At 41.3% G+C, this 26,738-nt stretch overlaps 18 non-coding genes across 18 annotated transcripts; all 18 read right to left on the bottom strand.

The window, feature by feature from the left end:
• Nucleotides 1-616: 616 nt before the first annotated feature.
• trnap-agg (transfer RNA proline (anticodon AGG)) lies at nucleotides 617-688 on the bottom strand. Its single transcript has one exon. It is a non-coding gene; the product is annotated as a tRNA-Pro (tRNA).
• A 1,421-nt stretch (nucleotides 689-2,109) lies between these two features.
• Nucleotides 2,110-2,181, bottom strand: trnap-agg (transfer RNA proline (anticodon AGG)). The gene has a single exon. It is a non-coding gene; the product is annotated as a tRNA-Pro (tRNA).
• A 1,415-nt stretch (nucleotides 2,182-3,596) lies between these two features.
• trnap-cgg (transfer RNA proline (anticodon CGG)) lies at nucleotides 3,597-3,668 on the bottom strand. Its single transcript has one exon. It is a non-coding gene; the product is annotated as a tRNA-Pro (tRNA).
• A 1,421-nt stretch (nucleotides 3,669-5,089) lies between these two features.
• Nucleotides 5,090-5,161, bottom strand: trnap-cgg (transfer RNA proline (anticodon CGG)). The gene has a single exon. It is a non-coding gene; the product is annotated as a tRNA-Pro (tRNA).
• Nucleotides 5,162-6,591: 1,430 nt separating this feature from the next.
• trnap-cgg (transfer RNA proline (anticodon CGG)) lies at nucleotides 6,592-6,663 on the bottom strand. Its single transcript has one exon. It is a non-coding gene; the product is annotated as a tRNA-Pro (tRNA).
• A 1,430-nt stretch (nucleotides 6,664-8,093) lies between these two features.
• Nucleotides 8,094-8,165, bottom strand: trnap-agg (transfer RNA proline (anticodon AGG)). The gene has a single exon. It is a non-coding gene; the product is annotated as a tRNA-Pro (tRNA).
• Nucleotides 8,166-9,586: 1,421 nt separating this feature from the next.
• Nucleotides 9,587-9,658, bottom strand: trnap-cgg (transfer RNA proline (anticodon CGG)). Its single transcript has one exon. It is a non-coding gene; the product is annotated as a tRNA-Pro (tRNA).
• A 1,430-nt stretch (nucleotides 9,659-11,088) lies between these two features.
• Nucleotides 11,089-11,160, bottom strand: trnap-cgg (transfer RNA proline (anticodon CGG)). Its single transcript has one exon. It is a non-coding gene; the product is annotated as a tRNA-Pro (tRNA).
• Nucleotides 11,161-12,590: 1,430 nt separating this feature from the next.
• Nucleotides 12,591-12,662, bottom strand: trnap-agg (transfer RNA proline (anticodon AGG)). The gene has a single exon. It is a non-coding gene; the product is annotated as a tRNA-Pro (tRNA).
• Nucleotides 12,663-14,083: 1,421 nt separating this feature from the next.
• On the bottom strand, nucleotides 14,084-14,155 carry trnap-cgg (transfer RNA proline (anticodon CGG)). The gene has a single exon. It is a non-coding gene; the product is annotated as a tRNA-Pro (tRNA).
• A 1,429-nt stretch (nucleotides 14,156-15,584) lies between these two features.
• trnap-agg (transfer RNA proline (anticodon AGG)) lies at nucleotides 15,585-15,656 on the bottom strand. Its single transcript has one exon. It is a non-coding gene; the product is annotated as a tRNA-Pro (tRNA).
• A 1,421-nt stretch (nucleotides 15,657-17,077) lies between these two features.
• On the bottom strand, nucleotides 17,078-17,149 carry trnap-cgg (transfer RNA proline (anticodon CGG)). Its single transcript has one exon. It is a non-coding gene; the product is annotated as a tRNA-Pro (tRNA).
• Nucleotides 17,150-18,569: 1,420 nt separating this feature from the next.
• trnap-cgg (transfer RNA proline (anticodon CGG)) lies at nucleotides 18,570-18,641 on the bottom strand. Its single transcript has one exon. It is a non-coding gene; the product is annotated as a tRNA-Pro (tRNA).
• Nucleotides 18,642-20,070: 1,429 nt separating this feature from the next.
• On the bottom strand, nucleotides 20,071-20,142 carry trnap-cgg (transfer RNA proline (anticodon CGG)). The gene has a single exon. It is a non-coding gene; the product is annotated as a tRNA-Pro (tRNA).
• Nucleotides 20,143-21,571: 1,429 nt separating this feature from the next.
• trnap-agg (transfer RNA proline (anticodon AGG)) lies at nucleotides 21,572-21,643 on the bottom strand. Its single transcript has one exon. It is a non-coding gene; the product is annotated as a tRNA-Pro (tRNA).
• A 1,429-nt stretch (nucleotides 21,644-23,072) lies between these two features.
• Nucleotides 23,073-23,144, bottom strand: trnap-cgg (transfer RNA proline (anticodon CGG)). Its single transcript has one exon. It is a non-coding gene; the product is annotated as a tRNA-Pro (tRNA).
• Nucleotides 23,145-24,565: 1,421 nt separating this feature from the next.
• On the bottom strand, nucleotides 24,566-24,637 carry trnap-agg (transfer RNA proline (anticodon AGG)). Its single transcript has one exon. It is a non-coding gene; the product is annotated as a tRNA-Pro (tRNA).
• Nucleotides 24,638-25,938: 1,301 nt separating this feature from the next.
• Nucleotides 25,939-26,010, bottom strand: trnap-agg (transfer RNA proline (anticodon AGG)). The gene has a single exon. It is a non-coding gene; the product is annotated as a tRNA-Pro (tRNA).
• Between the last annotated feature and the right edge of the window lie 728 nt (nucleotides 26,011-26,738).

The raw sequence follows: 26,738 nt of genomic DNA, 5'->3' as shown, positions 1-26,738 counted from the left end.
CATCTCCATTTTTCTGCCATTGATCTTCCTGAGTTCATGTCAGCAATTGGGTATCCTAAACAATCATCATGTGATTTGGATTGCATCCTAATTAGACTGTGGGTTGATGTACTAGCTCCTATCGTCACTTCTGCACTTGAGCATCTCAGTGCGTCTCTGTCAATTTGCTATGTACTACAGGGTCTAAGCTAGGTGTAATCAATCCATGTTTTGAAAAGCCCCATGTCCATGCTGGTCTTCTATTCCCTTACAGATCTATATTTCAGTTTCCTCCTTTATGTTTAAAAATCTGAGAATTCAATTATTTTCCATGCGCTTATGAATACAAAGCGTTTCTGTCTTGATTTAAAGAAAACATACCAAAACTGCCTGAGACGAGACTGCAGAGTGTGTGCTCAAGTGATACTGGTATTGACTTCTGGATATGTCAATCAAGTTCCACATAAGAACTTAATTTAAGAAGGACTTGAGGCAACTTAGGAATGAGTGGGGGAGCTTTGAGTTGTATTGTCCTTTGATACCAAGTGCATTTGTGGGTGTTGTCATACTAGTAATTGTTCATTCAATCCTTCTTCTTCACAGTAAAGCAGAGATACAAGGTCAATAAAGCTGGGAAGGGCTCGTCCGGGATTTGAACCCGGGACCTCTCGCACCCTAAGCGAGAATCATACCCCTAGACCAACGAGCCGAAATTTGCTGTGTTTGCCTTTGATGAGAGAGCGCGTGGACAGCTAAAACGGCCACAGAATCCTGGGAATTTGTGATGGATTTCTTTCTTCTTTGACTCATCCGCCAGGTTCCACCAACTCACCACCACCTAAACTCACGTCATATTTTATCAACAAGACCAACTTTAAGACAGAACAGGTTCCAAGAGCTGTCACAGCCATCACAAGAGCGCCCGCACCACAGAGTACAAAAAGATACCCTCTGTACGTTCGATCTTCGAATAGAGACATCCTAGAACTAACAGTTCAGCTCACTCATTGTCAGCGTGGCTTCTGTCTTTTTTATTTCAAAGTTCTCTAATCTCTTATTCTAAAGTGGAGATTAGTTGCCAAAAGTATGTGTGTAAACGAATCTGTAACACTGCAAATCCCAGCTGTGAGTGTAAACTTGTGGAGGGTCAACGAAAAATCCAAGTAAAAGCTGGCATAACGGTTTGTCCAGCTAAAAATTGCATTGTAAAAAAGAAGAAGAGTTGTTCACTTAACTGTCAGTGGTTTTAACGTTGGGGTTGTTCAGTGTATTCACTCATGTTGAGTTAGGGGACAGCAAACTGCTACAGCTCCAAACAACAAAGTAAGACACAACATGTTTGCAATTGTTATCAGCACTCTTAATTAACAAGTTGAGTGAACAAAGAGAGACGCATTTGTGATCAAAGAAGCAACCCAAAGTCACCCATCAAGCATTTATCATTGGTTTCACCACCACCTAAACTCACGTCATATTTTGTCAACAAGACCAACTTTAAGACAGAACAGGTTCCACATCTCCATTTTTCTGCCATTGATCTTCCTGAGTTCATGTCAGCAATTGGGTATCCTAAACAATCATCATGTGATTTGGATTGCATCCTAATTAGACTGTGGGTTGATGTACTAGCTCCTATCGTCACTTCTGCACTTGAGTATCTCAGTGCGTCTCTGTCAATTTGCTATGTACTACAGGGTCTAAGCTAGGTGTAATCAATCCATGTTTTGAAAAGCCCCATGTCCATGCTGGTCTTCTATTCCCTTACAGATCTATATTTCAGTTTCCTCCTTTATGTTTAAAAATCTGAGAATTCAATTATTTTCCATGCGCTTATGAATACAAAGCGTTTCTGTCTTGATTTAAAGAAAACATACCAAAACTGCCTGAGACGAGACTGCAGAGTGTGTGCTCAAGTGATACTGGTATTGACTTCTGGATCTGTCAATCAAGTTCCACATAAGAACTTAATTTAAGAAGGACTTGAGGCAACTTAGGAATGAGTGGGGGAGCTTTGAGTTGTATTGTCCTTTGATACCAAGTGCATTTGTGGGTGTTGTCATACTAGTAATTGTTCATTCAATCCTTCTTCTTCACAGTAAAGCAGAGATACAAGGTCAATAAAGCTGGGAAGGGCTCGTCCGGGATTTGAACCCGGGACCTCTCGCACCCTAAGCGAGAATCATACCCCTAGACCAACGAGCCGAAATTTGCTGTGTTAGCCTTTGATGAGAGAGCGCGTGGACAGCTAAAACGGCCACAGAATCCTGGGAATTTGTGATGGATTTCTTTCTTCTTTGACTCATCCGCCAGGTTCCACCAACTCACCACCACCTAAACTCACGTCATATTTTATCAACAAGACCAACTTTAAGACAGAACAGGTTCCAAGAGCTGTCACAGCCATCACAAGAGCGCCCGCACCACAGAGTACAAAAAGATACCCTCTGTACAGAGACATCCTAGAACTAACAGTTCAGCTCACTCATTGTCAGCGTGGCTTCCGTCTTTTTTATTTCAAAGTTCTCTAATCTCTTATTCTAAAGTGGAGATTAGTTGCCAAAAGTATGTGTGTAAATGAATCTGTAACACTGCAAATCCCAGCTGTGAGTATAAACTTGTGGAGGGTCAACGAAAAATCCAAGTAAAAGCTGGCATAACGGTTTGTCCAGCTAAAAATTGCATTGTAAAAAAGAAGAAGAGTTGTTCACTTAACTGTCAGTGGTTTTAACGTTGGGGTTGTTCAGTGTATTCACTCATGTTGAGTTAGGGGACAGCAAACTGCTACAGCTCCAAACAACAAAGTAAGACACAACATGTTTGCAATTGTTATCAGCACTCTTAATTAACAAGTTGAGTGAACAAAGAGAGATGCATTGGTGATCAAAGAAGCAACCCAAAGTCACCCATCAAGCATTTATCATAGGTTTCACCACCACCTAAACTCACGTCATATTTTGTCAACAAGACCAACTTTAAGACAGAACAGGTTCCACATCTCCATTTTTCTGCCATTGATCTTCCTGAGTTCATGTCAGCAATTGGGTATCCTAAACAATCATCATGTGATTTGGATTGCATCCTAATTAGACTGTGGGTTGATGTACTAGCTCCTATCGTCACTTCTGCACTTGAGCATCTCAGTGCGTCTCTGTCAATTTGCTATGTACTACAGGGTCTAAGCTAGGTGTAATCAATCCATGTTTTGAAAAGCCCCATGTCCATGCTGGTCTTCTATTCCCTTACAGATCTATATTTCAGTTTCCTCCTTTATTTTTAAAAATCTTGAAAATCTCAGAATTCAATTATTTTCCATGCGCATATGAATACAAAGCGTTTCTGTCTTGATTTAAAGAACACATACCAAAACTGCCTGAGACGAGACTGCAGAGTGTGTGCTTACAAGATACTGGTATTGACTTCTGGATCTGTCAATCAAGTTCCACATAAGAACTTAATTTAAGAAGGACTTGAGGCAACTTAGGAATGAGTGGGGGAGCTTTGAGTTGTATTGTCCTTTGATACCAAGTGCATTTGTGGGTGTTGTCATACTAGTAATTGTTCATTCAATCCTTCTTCTTCACAGTAAAGCAGAGATACAAGGTCAATAAAGCTGGGAAGGGCTCGTCCGGGATTTGAACCCGGGACCTCTCGCACCCGAAGCGAGAATCATACCCCTAGACCAACGAGCCGAAATTTGCTGTGTTTGCCTTTGATGAGAGAGCGCGTGGACAGCTAAAACGGCCACAGAATCCTGGGAATTTGTGATGGATTTCTTTCTTCTTTGACTCATCCGCCAGGTTCCACCAACTCACCACCACCTAAACTCACGTCATATTTTATCAACAAGACCAACTTTAAGACAGAACAGGTTCCAAGAGCCGTCACAGCCATCACAAGAGCGCCCGCACCACAGAGTACAAAAAGATACCCTCTGTACGTTCGATCTTCGAATAGAGACATCCTAGAACTTTCACTTCAGCTCACTCATTGTCAGCGTGGCTTCCGTCTTTTTTATTTCAAAGTTCTCTAATCTCTTATTCTAAAGTGGAGATTAGTTGCCAAAAGTATGTGTGTAAATGAATCTGTAACACTGCAAATCCCAGCTGTGAGTATAAACTTGTGGAGGGTCAACGAAAAATCCAAGTAAAAGCTGGCATAACGGTTTGTCCAGCTAAAAATTGCATTGTAAAAAAGAAGAAGAGTTGTTCACTTAACTGTCAGTGGTTTTAACGTTGGGGTTGTTCAGTGTATTCACTCATGTTGAGTTAGGGGACAGCAAACTGCTACAGCTCCAAACAACAAAGTAAGACACAACATGTTTGCAATTGTTATCAGCACTCTTAATTAACAAGTTGAGTGAACAAAGAGAGACGCATTGGTGATCAAAGAAGCAACCCAAAGTCACCCATCAAGCATTTATCATAGGTTTCACCACCACCTAAACTCACGTCATATTTTGTCAACAAGACCAACTTTAAGACAGAACAGGTTCCACATCTCCATTTTTCTGCCATTGATCTTCCTGAGTTCATGTCAGCAATTGGGTATCCTAAACAGTCATCATGTGATTTGGATTGCATCCTAATTAGACTGTGGGTTGATGTACTAGCTCCTATCGTCACTTCTGCACTTGAGCATCTCAGTGCGTCTCTGTCAATTTGCTATGTACTACAGGGTCTAAGCTAGGTGTAATCAATCCATGTTTTGAAAAGCCCCATGTCCATGCTGGTCTTCTATTCCCTTACAGATCTATATTTCAGTTTCCTCCTTTATGTTTAAAAATCTGAGAATTCAATTATTTTCCATGCGCATATGAATACAAAGCGTTTCCGTCTTGATTTAAAGAAAACATACCAAAACTGCTTGAGACGAGACTGCAGAGTGTGTGCTCAAGTGATACTGGTATTGACTTCTGGATCTGTCAATCAAGTTCCAAATAAGAACTTAATTTAAGAAGGACTTGAGGCAACTTAGGAATGAGTGGGGGAGCTTTGAGTTGTATTGTCCTTTGATACCCAGTGCATTTGTGGGTGTTGTCATACTAGTAATTGTTCATTCAATACTTCCTCTTCACAGTAAAGCAGAGACACAAGGTCAGTAAAGCTGGGAAGGGCTCGTCCGGGATTTGAACCCGGGACCTCTCGCACCCGAAGCGAGAATCATACCCCTAGACCAACGAGCCGAAATTTGCTGTGTTTGCCTTTGATGAGAGAGCGCGTGGACAGCTAACATGGCCACAGAATCCTGGGAATTTGTGATGGCTTTCTTTCTTCTTTGACTCATCCGCCAGGTTCCACCAACTCACCACCACCTAAACTCACGTCATATTTTATCAACAAGACCAACTTTAAGACAGAACAGGTTCCAAGAGCTGTCACAGCCATCACAAGAGCGCCCGCACCACAGAGTACAAAAAGATACCCTCTGTACATTCGATCTTCGAATAGAGACATCCTAGAACTTTCAGTTCAGCTCACTCATTGTCAGCGTGGCTTCCGTCTTTTTTATTTCAAAGTTCTCTAATCTCTTATTCTAAAGTGGAGATTAGTTGCCAAAAGTATGTGTGTAAACGAATCTGTAACACTGCAAATCCCAGCTGTGAGTGTAAACTTGTGGAGGGTCAACGAAAAATCCAAGTAAAAGCTGGCATAATGGTTTGTCCAGCTAAAAATTGCATTGTAAAAAAGAAGAAGAGTTGTTCACTTAACTGTCAGTGGTTTTAACGTTGGGGTTGTTCAGTGTATTCACTCATGTTGAGTTAGGGGACAGCAAACTGCTACAGCTCCAAACAACAAAGTAAGACACAACATGTTTGCAATTGTTATCAGCACTCTTAATTAACAAGTTGAGTGAACAAAGAGAGACGCATTTGTGATCAAAGAAGCAACCCAAAGTCACCCATCAAGCATTTATCATTGGTTTCACCACCACCTAAACTCACGTCATATTTTGTCAACAAGACCAACTTTAAGACAGAACAGGTTCCACATCTCCATTTTTCTGCCATTGATCTTCCTGAGTTCATGTCAGCAATTGGGTATCCTAAACAATCATCATGTGATTTGGATTGCATCCTAATTAGACTGTGGGTTGATGTACTAGCTCCTATCGTCACTTCTGCACTTGAGCATCTCAGTGCGTCTCTGTCAATTTGCTATGTACTACAGGGTCTAAGCTAGGTGTAATCAATCCATGTTTTGAAAAGCCCCATGTCCATGCTGGTCTTCTATTCCCTTACAGATCTATATTTCAGTTTCCTCCTTTATTTTTAAAAATCTGGAAAATCTCAGAATTCAATTATTTTCCATGCGCATATGAATACAAAGCGTTTCTGTCTTGATTTAAAGAACACATACCAAAACTGCCTGAGACGAGACTGCAGAGTGTGTGCTTACAAGATACTGGTATTGACTTCTGGATCTGTCAATCAAGTTCCACATAAGAACTTAATTTAAGAAGGACTTGAGGCAACTTAGGAATGAGTGGGGGAGCTTTGAGTTGTATTGTCCTTTGATACCAAGTGCATTTGTGGGTGTTGTCATACTAGTAATTGTTCATTCAATCCTTCTTCTTCACAGTAAAGCAGAGATACAAGGTCAATAAAGCTGGGAAGGGCTCGTCCGGGATTTGAACCCGGGACCTCTCGCACCCGAAGCGAGAATCATACCCCTAGACCAACGAGCCGAAATTTGCTGTGTTTGCCTTTGATGAGAGAGCGCGTGGACAGCTAAAACGGCCACAGAATCCTGGGAATTTGTGATGGATTTCTTTCTTCTTTGACTCATCCGCCAGGTTCCACCAACTCACCACCACCTAAACTCACGTCATATTTTATCAACAAGACCAACTTTAAGACAGAACAGGTTCCAAGAGCCGTCAAAGCCATCACAAGAGCGCCCGCACCACAGAGTACAAAAAGATACCCTCTGTACGTTCGATCTTCGAATAGAGACATCCTAGAACTTTCACTTCAGCTCACTCATTGTCAGCGTGGCTTCCGTCTTTTTTATTTCAAAGTTCTCTAATCTCTTATTCTAAAGTGGAGATTAGTTGCCAAAAGTATGTGTGTAAATGAATCTGTAACACTGCAAATCCCAGCTGTGAGTATAAACTTGTGGAGGGTCAACGAAAAATCCAAGTAAAAGCTGGCATAACGGTTTGTCCAGCTAAAAATTGCATTGTAAAAAAGAAGAAGAGTTGTTCACTTAACTGTCAGTGGTTTTAACGTTGGGGTTGTTCAGTGTATTCACTCATGTTGAGTTAGGGGACAGCAAACTGCTACAGCTCCAAACAACAAAGTAAGACACAACATGTTTGCAATTGTTATCAGCACTCTTAATTAACAAGTTGAGTGAACAAAGAGAGACGCATTGGTGATCAAAGAAGCAACCCAAAGTCACCCATCAAGCATTTATCATAGGTTTCACCACCACCTAAACTCACGTCATATTTTGTCAACAAGACCAACTTTAAGACAGAACAGGTTCCACATCTCCATTTTTCTGCCATTGATCTTCCTGAGTTCATGTCAGCAATTGGGTATCCTAAACAGTCATCATGTGATTTGGATTGCATCCTAATTAGACTGTGGGTTGATGTACTAGCTCCTATCGTCACTTCTGCACTTGAGCATCTCAGTGCGTCTCTGTCAATTTGCTATGTACTACAGGGTCTAAGCTAGGTGTAATCAATCCATGTTTTGAAAAGCCCCATGTCCATGCTGGTCTTCTATTCCCTTACAGATCTATATTTCAGTTTCCTCCTTTATTTTTAAAAATCTGGAAAATCTCAGAATTCAATTATTTTCCATGCGCATATGAATACAAAGCGTTTCTGTCTTGATTTAAAGAACACATACCAAAACTGCCTGAGACGAGACTGCAGAGTGTGTGCTTACAAGATACTGGTATTGACTTCTGGATCTGTCAATCAAGTTCCACATAAGAACTTAATTTAAGAAGGACTTGAGGCAACTTAGGAATGAGTGGGGGAGCTTTGAGTTGTATTGTCCTTTGATACCAAGTGCATTTGTGGGTGTTGTCATACTAGTAATTGTTCATTCAATCCTTCTTCTTCACAGTAAAGCAGAGATACAAGGTCAATAAAGCTGGGAAGGGCTCGTCCGGGATTTGAACCCGGGACCTCTCGCACCCTAAGCGAGAATCATACCCCTAGACCAACGAGCCGAAATTTGCTGTGTTTGCCTTTGATGAGAGAGCGCGTGGACAGCTAAAACGGCCACAGAATCCTGGGAATTTGTGATGGATTTCTTTCTTCTTTGACTCATCCGCCAGGTTCCACCAACTCACCACCACCTAAACTCACGTCATATTTTATCAACAAGACCAACTTTAAGACAGAACAGGTTCCAAGAGCCGTCACAGCCATCACAAGAGCGCCCGCACCACAGAGTACAAAAAGATACCCTCTGTACGTTCGATCTTCGAATAGAGACATCCTAGAACTTTCACTTCAGCTCACTCATTGTCAGCGTGGCTTCCGTCTTTTTTATTTCAAAGTTCTCTAATCTCTTATTCTAAAGTGGAGATTAGTTGCCAAAAGTATGTGTGTAAATGAATCTGTAACACTGCAAATCCCAGCTGTGAGTATAAACTTGTGGAGGGTCAACGAAAAATCCAAGTAAAAGCTGGCATAACGGTTTGTCCAGCTAAAAATTGCATTGTAAAAAAGAAGAAGAGTTGTTCACTTAACTGTCAGTGGTTTTAACGTTGGGGTTGTTCAGTGTATTCACTCATGTTGAGTTAGGGGACAGCAAACTGCTACAGCTCCAAACAACAAAGTAAGACACAACATGTTTGCAATTGTTATCAGCACTCTTAATTAACAAGTTGAGTGAACAAAGAGAGACGCATTGGTGATCAAAGAAGCAACCCAAAGTCACCCATCAAGCATTTATCATAGGTTTCACCACCACCTAAACTCACGTCATATTTTGTCAACAAGACCAACTTTAAGACAGAACAGGTTCCACATCTCCATTTTTCTGCCATTGATCTTCCTGAGTTCATGTCAGCAATTGGGTATCCTAAACAGTCATCATGTGATTTGGATTGCATCCTAATTAGACTGTGGGTTGATGTACTAGCTCCTATCGTCACTTCTGCACTTGAGCATCTCAGTGCGTCTCTGTCAATTTGCTATGTACTACAGGGTCTAAGCTAGGTGTAATCAATCCATGTTTTGAAAAGCCCCATGTCCATGCTGGTCTTCTATTCCCTTACAGATCTATATTTCAGTTTCCTCCTTTATGTTTAAAAATCTGAGAATTCAATTATTTTCCATGCGCATATGAATACAAAGCGTTTCCGTCTTGATTTAAAGAAAACATACCAAAACTGCTTGAGACGAGACTGCAGAGTGTGTGCTCAAGTGATACTGGTATTGACTTCTGGATCTGTCAATCAAGTTCCAAATAAGAACTTAATTTAAGAAGGACTTGAGGCAACTTAGGAATGAGTGGGGGAGCTTTGAGTTGTATTGTCCTTTGATACCCAGTGCATTTGTGGGTGTTGTCATACTAGTAATTGTTCATTCAATACTTCCTCTTCACAGTAAAGCAGAGACACAAGGTCAGTAAAGCTGGGAAGGGCTCGTCCGGGATTTGAACCCGGGACCTCTCGCACCCGAAGCGAGAATCATACCCCTAGACCAACGAGCCGAAATTTGCTGTGTTTGCCTTTGATGAGAGAGCGCGTGGACAGCTAACATGGCCACAGAATCCTGGGAATTTGTGATGGCTTTCTTTCTTCTTTGACTCATCCGCCAGGTTCCACCAACTCACCACCACCTAAACTCACGTCATATTTTATCAACAAGACCAACTTTAAGACAGAACAGGTTCCAAGAGCTGTCACAGCCATCACAAGAGCGCCCGCACCACAGAGTACAAAAAGATACCCTCTGTACATTCGATCTTCGAATAGAGACATCCTAGAACTTTCAGTTCAGCTCACTCATTGTCAGCGTGGCTTCCGTCTTTTTTATTTCAAAGTTCTCTAATCTCTTATTCTAAAGTGGAGATTAGTTGCCAAAAGTATGTGTGTAAACGAATCTGTAACACTGCAAATCCCAGCTGTGAGTGTAAACTTGTGGAGGGTCAACGAAAAATCCAAGTAAAAGCTGGCATAATGGTTTGTCCAGCTAAAAATTGCATTGTAAAAAAGAAGAAGAGTTGTTCACTTAACTGTCAGTGGTTTTAACGTTGGGGTTGTTCAGTGTATTCACTCATGTTGAGTTAGGGGACAGCAAACTGCTACAGCTCCAAACAACAAAGTAAGACACAACATGTTTGCAATTGTTATCAGCACTCTTAATTAACAAGTTGAGTGAACAAAGAGAGACGCATTTGTGATCAAAGAAGCAACCCAAAGTCACCCATCAAGCATTTATCATTGGTTTCACCACCACCTAAACTCACGTCATATTTTGTCAACAAGACCAACTTTAAGACAGAACAGGTTCCACATCTCCATTTTTCTGCCATTGATCTTCCTGAGTTCATGTCAGCAATTGGGTATCCTAAACAATCATCATGTGATTTGGATTGCATCCTAATTAGACTGTGGGTTGATGTACTAGCTCCTATCGTCACTTCTGCACTTGAGCATCTCAGTGCGTCTCTGTCAATTTGCTATGTACTACAGGGTCTAAGCTAGGTGTAATCAATCCATGTTTTGAAAAGCCCCATGTCCATGCTGGTCTTCTATTCCCTTACAGATCTATATTTCAGTTTCCTCCTTTATTTTTAAAAATCTGGAAAATCTCAGAATTCAATTATTTTCCATGCGCATATGAATACAAAGCGTTTCTGTCTTGATTTAAAGAACACATACCAAAACTGCCTGAGACGAGACTGCAGAGTGTGTGCTTACAAGATACTGGTATTGACTTCTGGATCTGTCAATCAAGTTCCACATAAGAACTTAATTTAAGAAGGACTTGAGGCAACTTAGGAATGAGTGGGGGAGCTTTGAGTTGTATTGTCCTTTGATACCAAGTGCATTTGTGGGTGTTGTCATACTAGTAATTGTTCATTCAATCCTTCTTCTTCACAGTAAAGCAGAGATACAAGGTCAATAAAGCTGGGAAGGGCTCGTCCGGGATTTGAACCCGGGACCTCTCGCACCCGAAGCGAGAATCATACCCCTAGACCAACGAGCCGAAATTTGCTGTGTTTGCCTTTGATGAGAGAGCGCGTGGACAGCTAAAACGGCCACAGAATCCTGGGAATTTGTGATGGATTTCTTTCTTCTTTGACTCATCCGCCAGGTTCCACCAACTCACCACCACCTAAACTCACGTCATATTTTATCAACAAGACCAACTTTAAGACAGAACAGGTTCCAAGAGCCGTCAAAGCCATCACAAGAGCGCCCGCACCACAGAGTACAAAAAGATACCCTCTGTACGTTCGATCTTCGAATAGAGACATCCTAGAACTTTCACTTCAGCTCACTCATTGTCAGCGTGGCTTCCGTCTTTTTTATTTCAAAGTTCTCTAATCTCTTATTCTAAAGTGGAGATTAGTTGCCAAAAGTATGTGTGTAAATGAATCTGTAACACTGCAAATCCCAGCTGTGAGTATAAACTTGTGGAGGGTCAACGAAAAATCCAAGTAAAAGCTGGCATAACGGTTTGTCCAGCTAAAAATTGCATTGTAAAAAAGAAGAAGAGTTGTTCACTTAACTGTCAGTGGTTTTAACGTTGGGGTTGTTCAGTGTATTCACTCATGTTGAGTTAGGGGACAGCAAACTGCTACAGCTCCAAACAACAAAGTAAGACACAACATGTTTGCAATTGTTATCAGCACTCTTAATTAACAAGTTGAGTGAACAAAGAGAGACGCATTGGTGATCAAAGAAGCAACCCAAAGTCACCCATCAAGCATTTATCATAGGTTTCACCACCACCTAAACTCACGTCATATTTTGTCAACAAGACCAACTTTAAGACAGAACAGGTTCCACATCTCCATTTTTCTGCCATTGATCTTCCTGAGTTCATGTCAGCAATTGGGTATCCTAAACAGTCATCATGTGATTTGGATTGCATCCTAATTAGACTGTGGGTTGATGTACTAGCTCCTATCGTCACTTCTGCACTTGAGCATCTCAGTGCGTCTCTGTCAATTTGCTATGTACTACAGGGTCTAAGCTAGGTGTAATCAATCCATGTTTTGAAAAGCCCCATGTCCATGCTGGTCTTCTATTCCCTTACAGATCTATATTTCAGTTTCCTCCTTTATTTTTAAAAATCTGGAAAATCTCAGAATTCAATTATTTTCCATGCGCATATGAATACAAAGCGTTTCTGTCTTGATTTAAAGAACACATACCAAAACTGCCTGAGACGAGACTGCAGAGTGTGTGCTTACAAGATACTGGTATTGACTTCTGGATCTGTCAATCAAGTTCCACATAAGAACTTAATTTAAGAAGGACTTGAGGCAACTTAGGAATGAGTGGGGGAGCTTTGAGTTGTATTGTCCTTTGATACCAAGTGCATTTGTGGGTGTTGTCATACTAGTAATTGTTCATTCAATCCTTCTTCTTCACAGTAAAGCAGAGATACAAGGTCAATAAAGCTGGGAAGGGCTCGTCCGGGATTTGAACCCGGGACCTCTCGCACCCTAAGCGAGAATCATACCCCTAGACCAACGAGCCGAAATTTGCTGTGTTTGCCTTTGATGAGAGAGCGCGTGGACAGCTAAAACGGCCACAGAATCCTGGGAATTTGTGATGGATTTCTTTCTTCTTTGACTCATCCGCCAGGTTCCACCAACTCACCACCACCTAAACTCACGTCATATTTTATCAACAAGACCAACTTTAAGACAGAACAGGTTCCAAGAGCCGTCACAGCCATCACAAGAGCGCCCGCACCACAGAGTACAAAAAGATACCCTCTGTACGTTCGATCTTCGAATAGAGACATCCTAGAACTTTCACTTCAGCTCACTCATTGTCAGCGTGGCTTCCGTCTTTTTTATTTCAAAGTTCTCTAATCTCTTATTCTAAAGTGGAGATTAGTTGCCAAAAGTATGTGTGTAAATGAATCTGTAACACTGCAAATCCCAGCTGTGAGTATAAACTTGTGGAGGGTCAACGAAAAATCCAAGTAAAAGCTGGCATAACGGTTTGTCCAGCTAAAAATTGCATTGTAAAAAAGAAGAAGAGTTGTTCACTTAACTGTCAGTGGTTTTAACGTTGGGGTTGTTCAGTGTATTCACTCATGTTGAGTTAGGGGACAGCAAACTGCTACAGCTCCAAACAACAAAGTAAGACACAACATGTTTGCAATTGTTATCAGCACTCTTAATTAACAAGTTGAGTGAACAAAGAGAGACGCATTGGTGATCAAAGAAGCAACCCAAAGTCACCCATCAAGCATTTATCATAGGTTTCACCACCACCTAAACTCACGTCATATTTTGTCAACAAGACCAACTTTAAGACAGAACAGGTTCCACATCTCCATTTTTCTGCCATTGATCTTCCTGAGTTCATGTCAGCAATTGGGTATCCTAAACAGTCATCATGTGATTTGGATTGCATCCTAATTAGACTGTGGGTTGATGTACTAGCTCCTATCGTCACTTCTGCACTTGAGCATCTCAGTGCGTCTCTGTCAATTTGCTATGTACTACAGGGTCTAAGCTAGGTGTAATCAATCCATGTTTTGAAAAGCCCCATGTCCATGCTGGTCTTCTATTCCCTTACAGATCTATATTTCAGTTTCCTCCTTTATGTTTAAAAATCTGAGAATTCAATTATTTTCCATGCGCATATGAATACAAAGCGTTTCCGTCTTGATTTAAAGAAAACATACCAAAACTGCTTGAGACGAGACTGCAGAGTGTGTGCTCAAGTGATACTGGTATTGACTTCTGGATCTGTCAATCAAGTTCCAAATAAGAACTTAATTTAAGAAGGACTTGAGGCAACTTAGGAATGAGTGGGGGAGCTTTGAGTTGTATTGTCCTTTGATACCCAGTGCATTTGTGGGTGTTGTCATACTAGTAATTGTTCATTCAATACTTCCTCTTCACAGTAAAGCAGAGACACAAGGTCAGTAAAGCTGGGAAGGGCTCGTCCGGGATTTGAACCCGGGACCTCTCGCACCCGAAGCGAGAATCATACCCCTAGACCAACGAGCCGAAATTTGCTGTGTTTGCCTTTGATGAGAGAGCGCGTGGACAGCTAACATGGCCACAGAATCCTGGGAATTTGTGATGGCTTTCTTTCTTCTTTGACTCATCCGCCAGGTTCCACCAACTCACCACCACCTAAACTCACGTCATATTTTATCAACAAGACCAACTTTAAGACAGAACAGGTTCCAAGAGCTGTCACAGCCATCACAAGAGTGCCCGCACCACAGAGTACAAAAAGATACCCTCTGTACATTCGATCTTCGAATAGAGACATCCTAGAACTTTCAGTTCAGCTCACTCATTGTCAGCGTGGCTTCCGTCTTTTTTATTTCAAAGTTCTCTAATCTCTTATTCTAAAGTGGAGATTAGTTGCCAAAAGTATGTGTGTAAACGAATCTGTAACACTGCAAATCCCAGCTGTGAGTGTAAACTTGTGGAGGGTCAACGAAAAATCCAAGTAAAAGCTGGCATAATGGTTTGTCCAGCTAAAAATTGCATTGTAAAAAAGAAGAAGAGTTGTTCACTTAACTGTCAGTGGTTTTAACGTTGGGGTTGTTCAGTGTATTCACTCATGTTGAGTTAGGGGACAGCAAACTGCTACAGCTCCAAACAACAAAGTAAGACACGACATGTTTGCAATTGTTATCAGCACTCTTAATTAACAACTTGAGTGAACAAGAGAGTTGCATTTGGGATCAAAGAATCAACCCAAAGTCACCCATCAAGCATTTATCATAGGTTTCACCACCACCTAAACTCACGTCATATTTTGTCAACAAGACCAACTTTAAGACAGAACAGGTTCCACATCTCCATTTTTCTGCCATTGATCTTCCTGAGTTCATGTCAGCAATTGGGTATCCTAAACAATCATCATGTGATTTGGATTGCATCCTAATTAGACTGTGGGTTGCTGTACTAGCTCCTATCGTCACTTCTGCACTTGAGCATCTCAGTGCGTCTCTGTCAATTTGCTATGTACTACAGGGTCTAAGCTAGGTGTAATCAATCCATGTTTTGAAAAGCCCCATGTCCATGCTGGTCTTCTATTCCCTTACAGATCTATATTTCAGTTTCCTCCTTTATTTTTAAAAATCTGGAAAATCTCAGAATTCAATTATTTTCCATGCGCATATGAATACAAAGCGTTTCTGTCTTGATTTAAAGAACACATACCAAAACTGCCTGAGACGAGACTGCAGAGTGTGTGCTTACAAGATACTGGTATTGACTTCTGGATCTGTCAATCAAGTTCCACATAAGAACTTAATTTAAAAAGGACTTGAGGCAACTTAGGAATGAGTGGGGGAGCTTTGAGTTGTATTGTCCTTTGATACCAAGTGCATTTGTGGGTGTTGTCATACTAGTAATTGTTCATTCAATCCTTCTTCTTCACAGTAAAGCAGAGATACAAGGTCAATAAAGCTGGGAAGGGCTCGTCCGGGATTTGAACCCGGGACCTCTCGCACCCTAAGCGAGAATCATACCCCTAGACCAACGAGCCGAAATTTGCTGTGTTTGCCTTTGATGAGAGAGCGCGTGGACAGCTAAAACGGCCACAGAATCCTGGGAATTTGTGATGGATTTCTTTCTTCTTTGACTCATCCGCCAGGTTCCACCAACTCACCACCACCTAAACTCACGTCATATTTTATCAACAAGACCAACTTTAAGACAGAACAGGTTCCAAGAGCCGTCACAGCCATCACAAGAGCGCCCGCACCACAGAGTACAAAAAGATACCCTCTGTACGTTCGATCTTCGAATAGAGACATCCTAGAACTTTCACTTCAGCTCACTCATTGTCAGCGTGGCTTCCGTCTTTTTTATTTCAAAGTTCTCTAATCTCTTATTCTAAAGTGGAGATTAGTTGCCAAAAGTATGTGTGTAAATGAATCTGTAACACTGCAAATCCCAGCTGTGAGTATAAACTTGTGGAGGGTCAACGAAAAATCCAAGTAAAAGCTGGCATAACGGTTTGTCCAGCTAAAAATTGCATTGTAAAAAAGAAGAAGAGTTGTTCACTTAACTGTCAGTGGTTTTAACGTTGGGGTTGTTCAGTGTATTCACTCATGTTGAGTTAGGGGACAGCAAACTGCTACAGCTCCAAACAACAAAGTAAGACACAACATGTTTGCAATTGTTATCAGCACTCTTAATTAACAAGTTGAGTGAACAAAGAGAGACGCATTGGTGATCAAAGAAGCAACCCAAAGTCACCCATCAAGCATTTATCATAGGTTTCACCACCACCTAAACTCACGTCATATTTTGTCAACAAGACCAACTTTAAGACAGAACAGGTTCCACATCTCCATTTTTCTGCCATTGATCTTCCTGAGTTCATGTCAGCAATTGGGTATCCTAAACAGTCATCATGTCATTTGGATTGCATCCTAATTAGACTGTGGGTTGATGTACTAGCTCCTATCGTCACTTCTGCACTTGAGCATCTCAGTGCGTCTCTGTCAATTTGCTATGTACTACAGGGTCTAAGCTAGGTGTAATCAATCCATGTTTTGAAAAGCCCCATGTCCATGCTGGTCTTCTATTCCCTTACAGATCTATATTTCAGTTTCCTCCTTTATGTTTAAAAATCTGAGAATTCAATTATTTTCCATGCGCATATGAATACAAAGCGTTTCCGTCTTGATTTAAAGAAAACATACCAAAACTGCTTGAGACGAGACTGCAGAGTGTGTGCTCAAGTGATACTGGTATTGACTTCTGGATCTGTCAATCAAGTTCCAAATAAGAACTTAATTTAAGAAGGACTTGAGGCAACTTAGGAATGAGTGGGGGAGCTTTGAGTTGTATTGTCCTTTGATACCCAGTGCATTTGTGGGTGTTGTCATACTAGTAATTGTTCATTCAATACTTCCTCTTCACAGTAAAGCAGAGACACAAGGTCAGTAAAGCTGGGAAGGGCTCGTCCGGGATTTGAACCCGGGACCTCTCGCACCCGAAGCGAGAATCATACCCCTAGACCAACGAGCCGAAATTTGCTGTGTTTGCCTTTGATGAGAGAGCTCGTGGACAGCTAACATGGCCACAGAATCCTGGGAATTTGTGATGGCTTTCTTTCTTCTTTGACTCATCCGCCAGGTTCCACCAACTCACCACCACCTAAACTCACGTCATATTTTATCAACAAGACCAACTTTAAGACAGAACAGGTTCCAAGAGCTGTCACAGCCATCACAAGAGTGCCCGCACCACAGAGTACAAAAAGATACCCTCTGTACATTCGATCTTCGAATAGAGACATCCTAGAACTTTCAGTTCAGCTCACTCATTGTCAGCGTGGCTTCCGTCTTTTTTATTTCAAAGTTCTCTAATCTCTTATTCTAAAGTGGAGATTAGTTGCCAAAAGTATGTGTGTAAACGAATCTGTAACACTGCAAATCCCAGCTGTGAGTGTAAACTTGTGGAGGGTCAACGAAAAATCCAAGTAAAAGCTGGCATAATGGTTTGTCCAGCTAAAAATTGCATTGTAAAAAAGAAGAAGAGTTGTTCACTTAACTGTCAGTGGTTTTAACGTTGGGGTTGTTCAGTGTATTCACTCATGTTGAGTTAGGGGACAGCAAACTGCTACAGCTCCAAACAACAAAGTAAGACACGACATGTTTGCAATTGTTATCAGCACTCTTAATTAACAACTTGAGTGAACAAGAGAGTTGCATTTGGGATCAAAGAATCAACCCAAAGTCACCCATCAAGCATTTATCATAGGTTTCACCACCACCTAAACTCACGTCATATTTTGTCAACAAGACCAACTTTAAGACAGAACAGGTTCCACATCTCAATTTTTCTGCCATTGATCTTCCTGAGTTCATGTCAGCAATTGGGTATCCTAAACAGTCATCATGTGATTTGGATTGCATCCTAATTAGACTGTGGGTTGATGTACTAGCTCCTATCGTCACTTCTGCACTTGAGCATCTCAGTGCGTCTCTGTCAATTTGCTATGTACTACAGGGTCTAAGCTAGGTGTAATCAATCCATGTTTTGAAAAGCCCCATGTCCATGCTGGTCTTCTATTCCCTTACAGATCTATATTTCAGTTTCCTCCTTTATGTTTAAAAATCTGAGAATTCAATTATTTTCCATGCGCATATGAATACAAAGCGTTTCCGTCTTGATTTAAAGAAAACATACCAAAACTGCTTGAGACGAGACTGCAGAGTGTGTGCTCAAGTGATACTGGTATTGACTTCTGGATCTGTCAATCAAGTTCCAAATAAGAACTTAATTTAAGAAGGACTTGAGGCAACTTAGGAATGAGTGGGGGAGCTTTGAGTTGTATTGTCCTTTGATACCCAGTGCATTTGTGGGTGTTGTCATACTAGTAATTGTTCATTCAATACTTCCTCTTCACAGTAAAGCAGAGACACAAGGTCAGTAAAGCTGGGAAGGGCTCGTCCGGGATTTGAACCCGGGACCTCTCGCACCCGAAGCGAGAATCATACCCCTAGACCAACGAGCCGAAATTTGCTGTGTTTGCCTTTGATGAGAGAGCTCGTGGACAGCTAACATGGCCACAGAATCCTGGGAATTTGTGATGGCTTTCTTTCTTCTTTGACTCATCCGCCAGGTTCCACCAACTCACCACCACCTAAACTCACGTCATATTTTATCAACAAGACCAACTTTAAGACAGAACAGGTTCCAAGAGCTGTCACAGCCATCACAAGAGTGCCCGCACCACAGAGTACAAAAAGATACCCTCTGTACATTCGATCTTCGAATAGAGACATCCTAGAACTTTCAGTTCAGCTCACTCATTGTCAGCGTGGCTTCCGTCTTTTTTATTTCAAAGTTCTCTAATCTCTTATTCTAAAGTGGAGATTAGTTGCCAAAAGTATGTGTGTAAACGAATCTGTAACACTGCAAATCCCAGCTGTGAGTGTAAACTTGTGGAGGGTCAACGAAAAATCCAAGTAAAAGCTGGCATAATGGTTTGTCCAGCTAAAAATTGCATTGTAAAAAAGAAGAAGAGTTGTTCACTTAACTGTCAGTGGTTTTAACGTTGGGGTTGTTCAGTGTATTCACTCATGTTGAGTTAGGGGACAGCAAACTGCTACAGCTCCAAACAACAAAGTAAGACACGACATGTTTGCAATTGTTATCAGCACTCTTAATTAACAACTTGAGTGAACAAGAGAGTTGCATTTGGGATCAAAGAATCAACCCAAAGTCACCCATCAAGCATTTATCATAGGTTTCACCACCACCTAAACTCACGTCATATTTTGTCAACAAGACCAACTTTAAGACAGAACAGGTTCCACATCTCCATTTTTCTGCCATTGATCTTCCTGAGTTCATGTCAGCAATTGGGTATCCTAAACAATCATCATGTGATTTGGATTGCATCCTAATTAGACTGTGGGTTGCTGTACTAGCTCCTATCGTCACTTCTGCACTTGAGCATCTCAGTGCGTCTCTGTCAATTTGCTATGTACTACAGGGTCTAAGCTAGGTGTAATCAATCCATGTTTTGAAAAGCCCCATGTCCATGCTGGTCTTCTATTCCCTTACAGATCTATATTTCAGTTTCCTCCTTTATTTTTAAAAATCTGGAAAATCTCAGAATTCAATTATTTTCCATGCGCATATGAATACAAAGCGTTTCTGTCTTGATTTAAAGAACACATACCAAAACTGCCTGAGACGAGACTGCAGAGTGTGTGCTTACAAGATACTGGTATTGACTTCTGGATCTGTCAATCAAGTTCCACATAAGAACTTAATTTAAGAAGGACTTGAGGCAACTTAGGAATGAGTGGGGGAGCTTTGAGTTGTATTGTCCTTTGATACCAAGTGCATTTGTGGGTGTTGTCATACTAGTAATTGTTCATTCAATCCTTCTTCTTCACAGTAAAGCAGAGATACAAGGTCAATAAAGCTGGGAAGGGCTCGTCCGGGATTTGAACCCGGGACCTCTCGCACCCGAAGCGAGAATCATACCCCTAGACCAACGAGCCGAAATTTGCTGTGTTTGCCTTTGATGAGAGAGCGCGTGGACAGCTAAAACGGCCACAGAATCCTGGGAATTTGTGATGGCTTTCTTTCTTCTTTGACTCATCCGCCAGGTTCCACCAACTCACCACCACCTAAACTCACGTCATATTTTATCAACAAGACCAACTTTAAGACAGAACAGGTTCCAAGAGCTGTCACAGCCATCACAAGAGTGCCCGCACCACAGAGTACAAAAAGATACCCTCTGTACATTCGATCTTCGAATAGAGACATCCTAGAACTTTCAGTTCAGCTCACTCATTGTCAGCGTGGCTTCCGTCTTTTTTATTTCAAAGTTCTCTAATCTCTTATTCTAAAGTGGAGATTAGTTGCCAAAAGTATGTGTGTAAACGAATCTGTAACACTGCAAATCCCAGCTGTGAGTGTAAACTTGTGGAAGGTCAACGAAAAATCCAAGTAAAAGCTGGCATAATGGTTTGTCCAGCTAAAAATTGCATTGTAAAAAAGAAGAAGAGTTGTTCACTTAACTGTCAGTGGTTTTAACGTTGGGGTTGTTCAGTGTATTCACTCATGTTGAGTTAGGGGACAGCAAACTGCTACAGCTCCAAACAACAAAGTAAGACACGACATGTTTGCAATTGTTATCAGCACTCTTAATTAACAACTTGAGTGAACAAGAGAGTTGCATTTGGGATCAAAGAATCAACCCAAAGTCACCCATCAAGCATTTATCATAGGTTTCACCACCACCTAAACTCACGTCATATTTTGTCAACAAGACCAACTTTAAGACAGAACAGGTTCCACATCTCCATTTTTCTGCCATTGATCTTCCTGAGTTCATGTCAGCAATTGGGTATCCTAAACAATCATCATGTGATTTGGATTGCATCCTAATTAGACTGTGGGTTGCTGTACTAGCTCCTATCGTCACTTCTGCACTTGAGCATCTCAGTGCGTCTCTGTCAATTTGCTATGTACTACAGGGTCTAAGCTAGGTGTAATCAATCCATGTTTTGAAAAGCCCCATGTCCATGCTGGTCTTCTATTCCCTTACAGATCTATATTTCAGTTTCCTCCTTTATTTTTAAAAATCTTGAAAATCTCAGAATTCAATTATTTTCCATGCGCATATGAATACAAAGCGTTTCTGTCTTGATTTAAAGAACACATACCAAAACTGCCTGAGACGAGACTGCAGAGTGTGTGCTTACAAGATACTGGTATTGACTTCTGGATCTGTCAATCAAGTTCCACATAAGAACTTAATTTAAGAAGGACTTGAGGCAACTTAGGAATGAGTGGGGGAGCTTTGAGTTGTATTGTCCTTTGATACCAAGTGCATTTGTGGGTGTTGTCATACTAGTAATTGTTCATTCAATCCTTCTTCTTCACAGTAAAGCAGAGATACAAGGTCAATAAAGCTGGGAAGGGCTCGTCCGGGATTTGAACCCGGGACCTCTCGCACCCTAAGCGAGAATCATACCCCTAGACCAACGAGCCGAAATTTGCTGTGTTTGCCTTTGATGAGAGAGCGCGTGGACAGCTAAAACGGCCACAGAATCCTGGGAATTTGTGATGGATATCTTTCTTCTTTGACTCATCCGCCAGGTTCCACCAACTCACCACCACCTAAACTCACGTCATATTTTATCAACAAGACCAACTTTAAGACAGAACAGGTTCCAAGAGCCGTCACAGCCATCACAAGAGCGCCCGCACCACAGAGTACAAAAAGATACCCTCTGTACGTTCGATCTTCGAATAGAGACATCCTAGAACTTTCACTTCAGCTCACTCATTGTCAGCGTGGCTTCCGTCTTTTTTATTTCAAAATTCTCTAATCTCTTATTCTAAAGTGGAGATTAGTTGCCAAAAGTATGTGTGTAAATGAATCTGTAACACTGCAAATCCCAGCTGTGAGTGTAAACTTGTGGAGGGTCAACGAAAAATCCAAGTAAAAGCTGGCATAACGGTTTGTCCAGCTAAAAATTGCATTGTAAAAAAGAAGAAGAGTTGTTCACTTAACTGTCAGTGGTTTTAACGTTGGGGTTGTTCAGTGTATTCACTCATGTTGAGTTAGGGGACAGCAAACTGCTACAGCTCCAAACAACAAAGTAAGGCACGACATGTTTGCAATTGTTATCAGCACTCTTAATTAACAACTTGAGTGAACAAGAGAGTTGCATTTGGGATCAAAGAAGCAACCCAAAGTCACCCATCAAGCATTTATCATAGGTTTCACCACCACCTAAACTCACGTCATATTTTGTCAACAAGACCAACTTTAAGACAGAACAGGTTCCACATCTCCATTTTTCTGCCATTGATCTTCCTGAGTTCATGTCAGCAATTGGGTATCCTAAACAATCATCATGTGATTTGGATTGCATCCTAATTAGACTGTGGGTTGCTGTACTAGCTCCTATCGTCACTTCTGCACTTGAGCATCTCAGTGCGTCTCTGTCAATTTGCTATGTACTACAGGGTCTAAGCTAGGTGTAATCAATCCATGTTTTGAAAAGCCCCATGTCCATGCTGGTCTTCTATTCCCTTACAGATCTATATTTCAGTTTCCTCCTTTATTTTTAAAAATCTGGAAAATCTCAGAATTCAATTATTTTCCATGCGCATATGAATACAAAGCGTTTCTGTCTTGATTTAAAGAACACATACCAAAACTGCCTGAGACGAGACTGCAGAGTGTGTGCTTACAAGATACTGGTATTGACTTCTGGATCTGTCAATCAAGTTCCACATAAGAACTTAATTTAAGAAGGACTTGAGGCAACTTAGGAATGAGTGGGGGAGCTTTGAGTTGTATTGTCCTTTGATACCAAGTGCATTTGTGGGTGTTGTCATACTAGTAATTGTTCATTCAATCCTTCTTCTTCACAGTAAAGCAGAGATACAAGGTCAATAAAGCTGGGAAGGGCTCGTCCGGGATTTGAACCCGGGACCTCTCGCACCCGAAGCGAGAATCATACCCCTAGACCAACGAGCCGAAATTTGCTGTGTTTGCCTTTGATGAGAGAGCGCGTGGACAGCTAAAACGGCCACAGAATCCTGGGAATTTGTGATGGATTTCTTTCTTCTTTGACTCATCCGCCAGGTTCCACCAACTCACCACCACCTAAACTCACGTCATATTTTATCAACAAGACCAACTTTAAGACAGAACAGGTTCCAAGAGCCGTCACAGCCATCACAAGAGCGCCCGCACCACAGAGTACAAAAAGATACCCTCTGTACGTTCGATCTTCGAATAGAGACATCCTAGAACTTTCACTTCAGCTCACTCATTGTCAGCGTGGCTTCCGTCTTTTTTATTTCAAAGTTCTCTAATCTCTTATTCTAAAGTGGAGATTAGTTGCCAAAAGTATGTGTGTAAATGAATCTGTAACACTGCAAATCCCAGCTGTGAGTGTAAACTTGTGGAGGGTCAACGAAAAATCCAAGTAAAAGCTGGCATAACGGTTTGTCCAGCTAAAAATTGCATTGTAAAAAAGAAGAAGAGTTGTTCACTTAACTGTCAGTGGTTTTAACGTTGGGGTTGTTCAGTGTATTCACTCATGTTGAGTTAGGGGACAGCAAACTGCTACAGCTCCAAACAACAAAGTAAGACACAACATGTTTGCAATTGTTATCAGCACTCTTAATTAACAAGTTGAGTGAACAAAGAGAGACGCATTTGTGATCAAAGAAGCAACCCAAAGTCACCCATCAAGCATTTATCATAGGTTTCACCACCACCTAAACTCACGTCATATTTTGTCAACAAGACCAACTTTAAGACAGAACAGGTTCCACATCTCCATTTTTCTGCCATTGATCTTCCTGAGTTCATGTCAGCAATTGGGTATCCTAAACAATCATCATGTGATTTGGATTGCATCCTAATTAGACTGTGGGTTGATGTACTAGCTCCTATCGTCACTTCTGCACTTGAGCATCTCAGTGCGTCTCTGTCAATTTGCTATGTACTACAGGGTCTAAGCTAGGTGTAATCAATCCATCTTTTGAAAAGCCCCATGTCCATGCTGGTCTTCTATTCCCTTACAGATCTATATTTCAGTTTCCTCCTTTATGTTTAAAAATCTGAGAATTCAATTATTTTCCATGCGCTTATGAATACAAAGCGTTTCTGTCTTGATTTAAAGAAAACATACCAAAACTGCCTGAGACGAGACTGCAGAGTGTGTGCTCAAGTGATACTGGTATTGACTTCTGGATCTGTCAATCAAGTTCCACATAAGAACTTAATTTAAGAAGGACTTGAGGCAACTTAGGAATGAGTGGGGGAGCTTTGAGTTGTATTGTCCTTTGATACCAAGTGCATTTGTGGGTGTTGTCATACTAGTAATTGTTCATTCAATCCTTCTTCTTCGCAGTAAAGCAGAGATACAAGGTCAATAAAGCTGGGAAGGGCTCGTCCGGGATTTGAACCCGGGACCTCTCGCACCCTAAGCGAGAATCATACCCCTAGACCAACGAGCCGAAATTTGCTGTCTTTGCCTTTGATGAGAGAGCGCATGGACAGCTAAAACGGCCACAGAATCCTGGGAATTTGTGATGGATTTCTTTCTTCTTTGACTCATCCGCCAGGTTCCACCAACTCACCACCACCTAAACTCACGTCATATTTTATCAACAAGACCAACTTTAAGACAGAACAGGTTCCAAGAGCCGTCACAGCCATCACAAGAGCGCCCGCACCACAGAGTACAAAAAGATACCCTCTGTACGTTCGATCTTCGAATGGAGACATCCTAGAACTTTCACTTCAGCTCACTCATTGTCAGCGTGGCTTCCGTCTTTTTTATTTCAAAGTTCTCTAATCTCTTATTCTAAAGTGGAGATTAGTTGCCAAAAGTATGTGTGTAAATGAATCTGTAACACTGCAAATCCCAGCTGTGAGTGTAAACTTGTGGAGGGTCAACGAAAAATCCAAGTAAAAGCTGGCATAACGGTTTGTCCAGCTAAAAATTGCATTGTAAAAAAGAAGAAGAGTTGTTCACTTAACTGTCAGTGGTTTTAACGTTGGGGTTGTTCAGTGTATTCACTCATGTTGAGTTAGGGGACAGCAAACTGCTACAGCTCCAAACAACAAAGTAAGACACGACATGTTTGCAATTGTTATCAGCACTCTTAATTAACAAGTTGTCAACAAGACCAACTTTAAGACAGAACAGGTTCCACATCTCCATTTTTCTGCCATTGATCTTCCTGAGTTCATGTCAGCAATTGGGTATCCTAAACAATCATCATGTGATTTGGATTGCATCCTAATTAGACTGTGGGTTGATGTACTAGCTCCTATCGTCACTTCTGCACTTGAGCATCTCAGTGCGTCTCTGTCAATTTGCTATGTACTACTACTCTTTTGAAAAGCCCCATGTCCATGCTGGTCTTATATTCCCTTACAGATCTATATTTCAGTTTCCTCCTTTATGTTTAACAATCTGGAAAATCTCAGAATTCAATTATTTTCCATGCGCATATGAATACAAAGCGTTTCTGTCTTGATTTAAAGAACACATACCAAAACTGCCTGAGACGAGACTGCAGAGTGTGTGCTTACAAGATACTGGTATTGACTTCTGGATCTGTCAATCAAGTTCCACATAAGAACTTAATTTAAGAAGGACTTGAGGCAACTTAGGAATGAGTGGGGGAGCTTTGAGTTGTATTGTCCTTTGATACCAAGTGCATTTGTGGGTGTTGTCATACTAGTAATTGTTCATTCAATCCTTCTTCTTCACAGTAAAGCAGAGATACAAGGTCAATAAAGCTGGGAAGGGCTCGTCCGGGATTTGAACCCGGGACCTCTCGCACCCTAAGCGAGAATCATACCCCTAGACCAACGAGCCGAAATTTGCTGTGTTTGCCTTTGATGAGAGAGCGCGTGGACAGCTAAAACGGCCACAGAATCCTGGGAATTTGTGATGGATTTCTTTCTTCTTTGACTCATCCGCCAGGTTCCACCAACTCACCACCACCTAAACTCACGTCATATTTTATCAACAAGACCAACTTTAAGACAGAACAGGTTCCAAGAGCCGTCACAGCCATCACAAGAGCGCCCGCACCACAGAGTACAAAAAGATACCCTCTGTACGTTCGATCTTCGAATAGAGACATCCTAGAACTTTCACTTCAGCTCACTCATTGTCAGCGTGGCTTCCGTCTTTTTTATTTCAAAGTTCTCTAATCTCTTATTCTAAAGTGGAGATTAGTTGCCAAAAGTATGTGTGTAAATGAATCTGTAACACTGCAAATCCCAGCTGTGAGTGTAAACTTGTGGAGGGTCAACGAAAAATCCAAGTAAAAGCTGGCATAACGGTTTGTCCAGCTAAAAATTGCATTGTAAAAAAGAAGAAGAGTTGTTCACTTAACTGTCAGTGGTTTTAACGTTGGGGTTGTTCAGTGTATTCACTCATGTTGAGTTAGGGGACAGCAAACTGCTACAGCTCCAAACAACAAAGTAAGACACGACATGTTTGCAATTGTTATCAGCACTCTTAATTAACAAGTTGTCAACAAGACCAACTTTAAGACAGAACAGGTTCCACATCTCCATTTTTCTGCCATTGATCTT

Source organism: Leuresthes tenuis, unplaced genomic scaffold (assembly GCF_036924035.1).
Source record: "Leuresthes tenuis unplaced genomic scaffold, fLeuTen1.0.hap1 SCAF_23, whole genome shotgun sequence".
In the NCBI taxonomy this organism is placed as follows: domain Eukaryota; kingdom Metazoa; phylum Chordata; class Actinopteri; order Atheriniformes; family Atherinopsidae; genus Leuresthes; species Leuresthes tenuis.
Note: the sequence above shows the minus strand (reverse complement) of the source record. Positions and strands in the feature narration are given on the sequence as shown.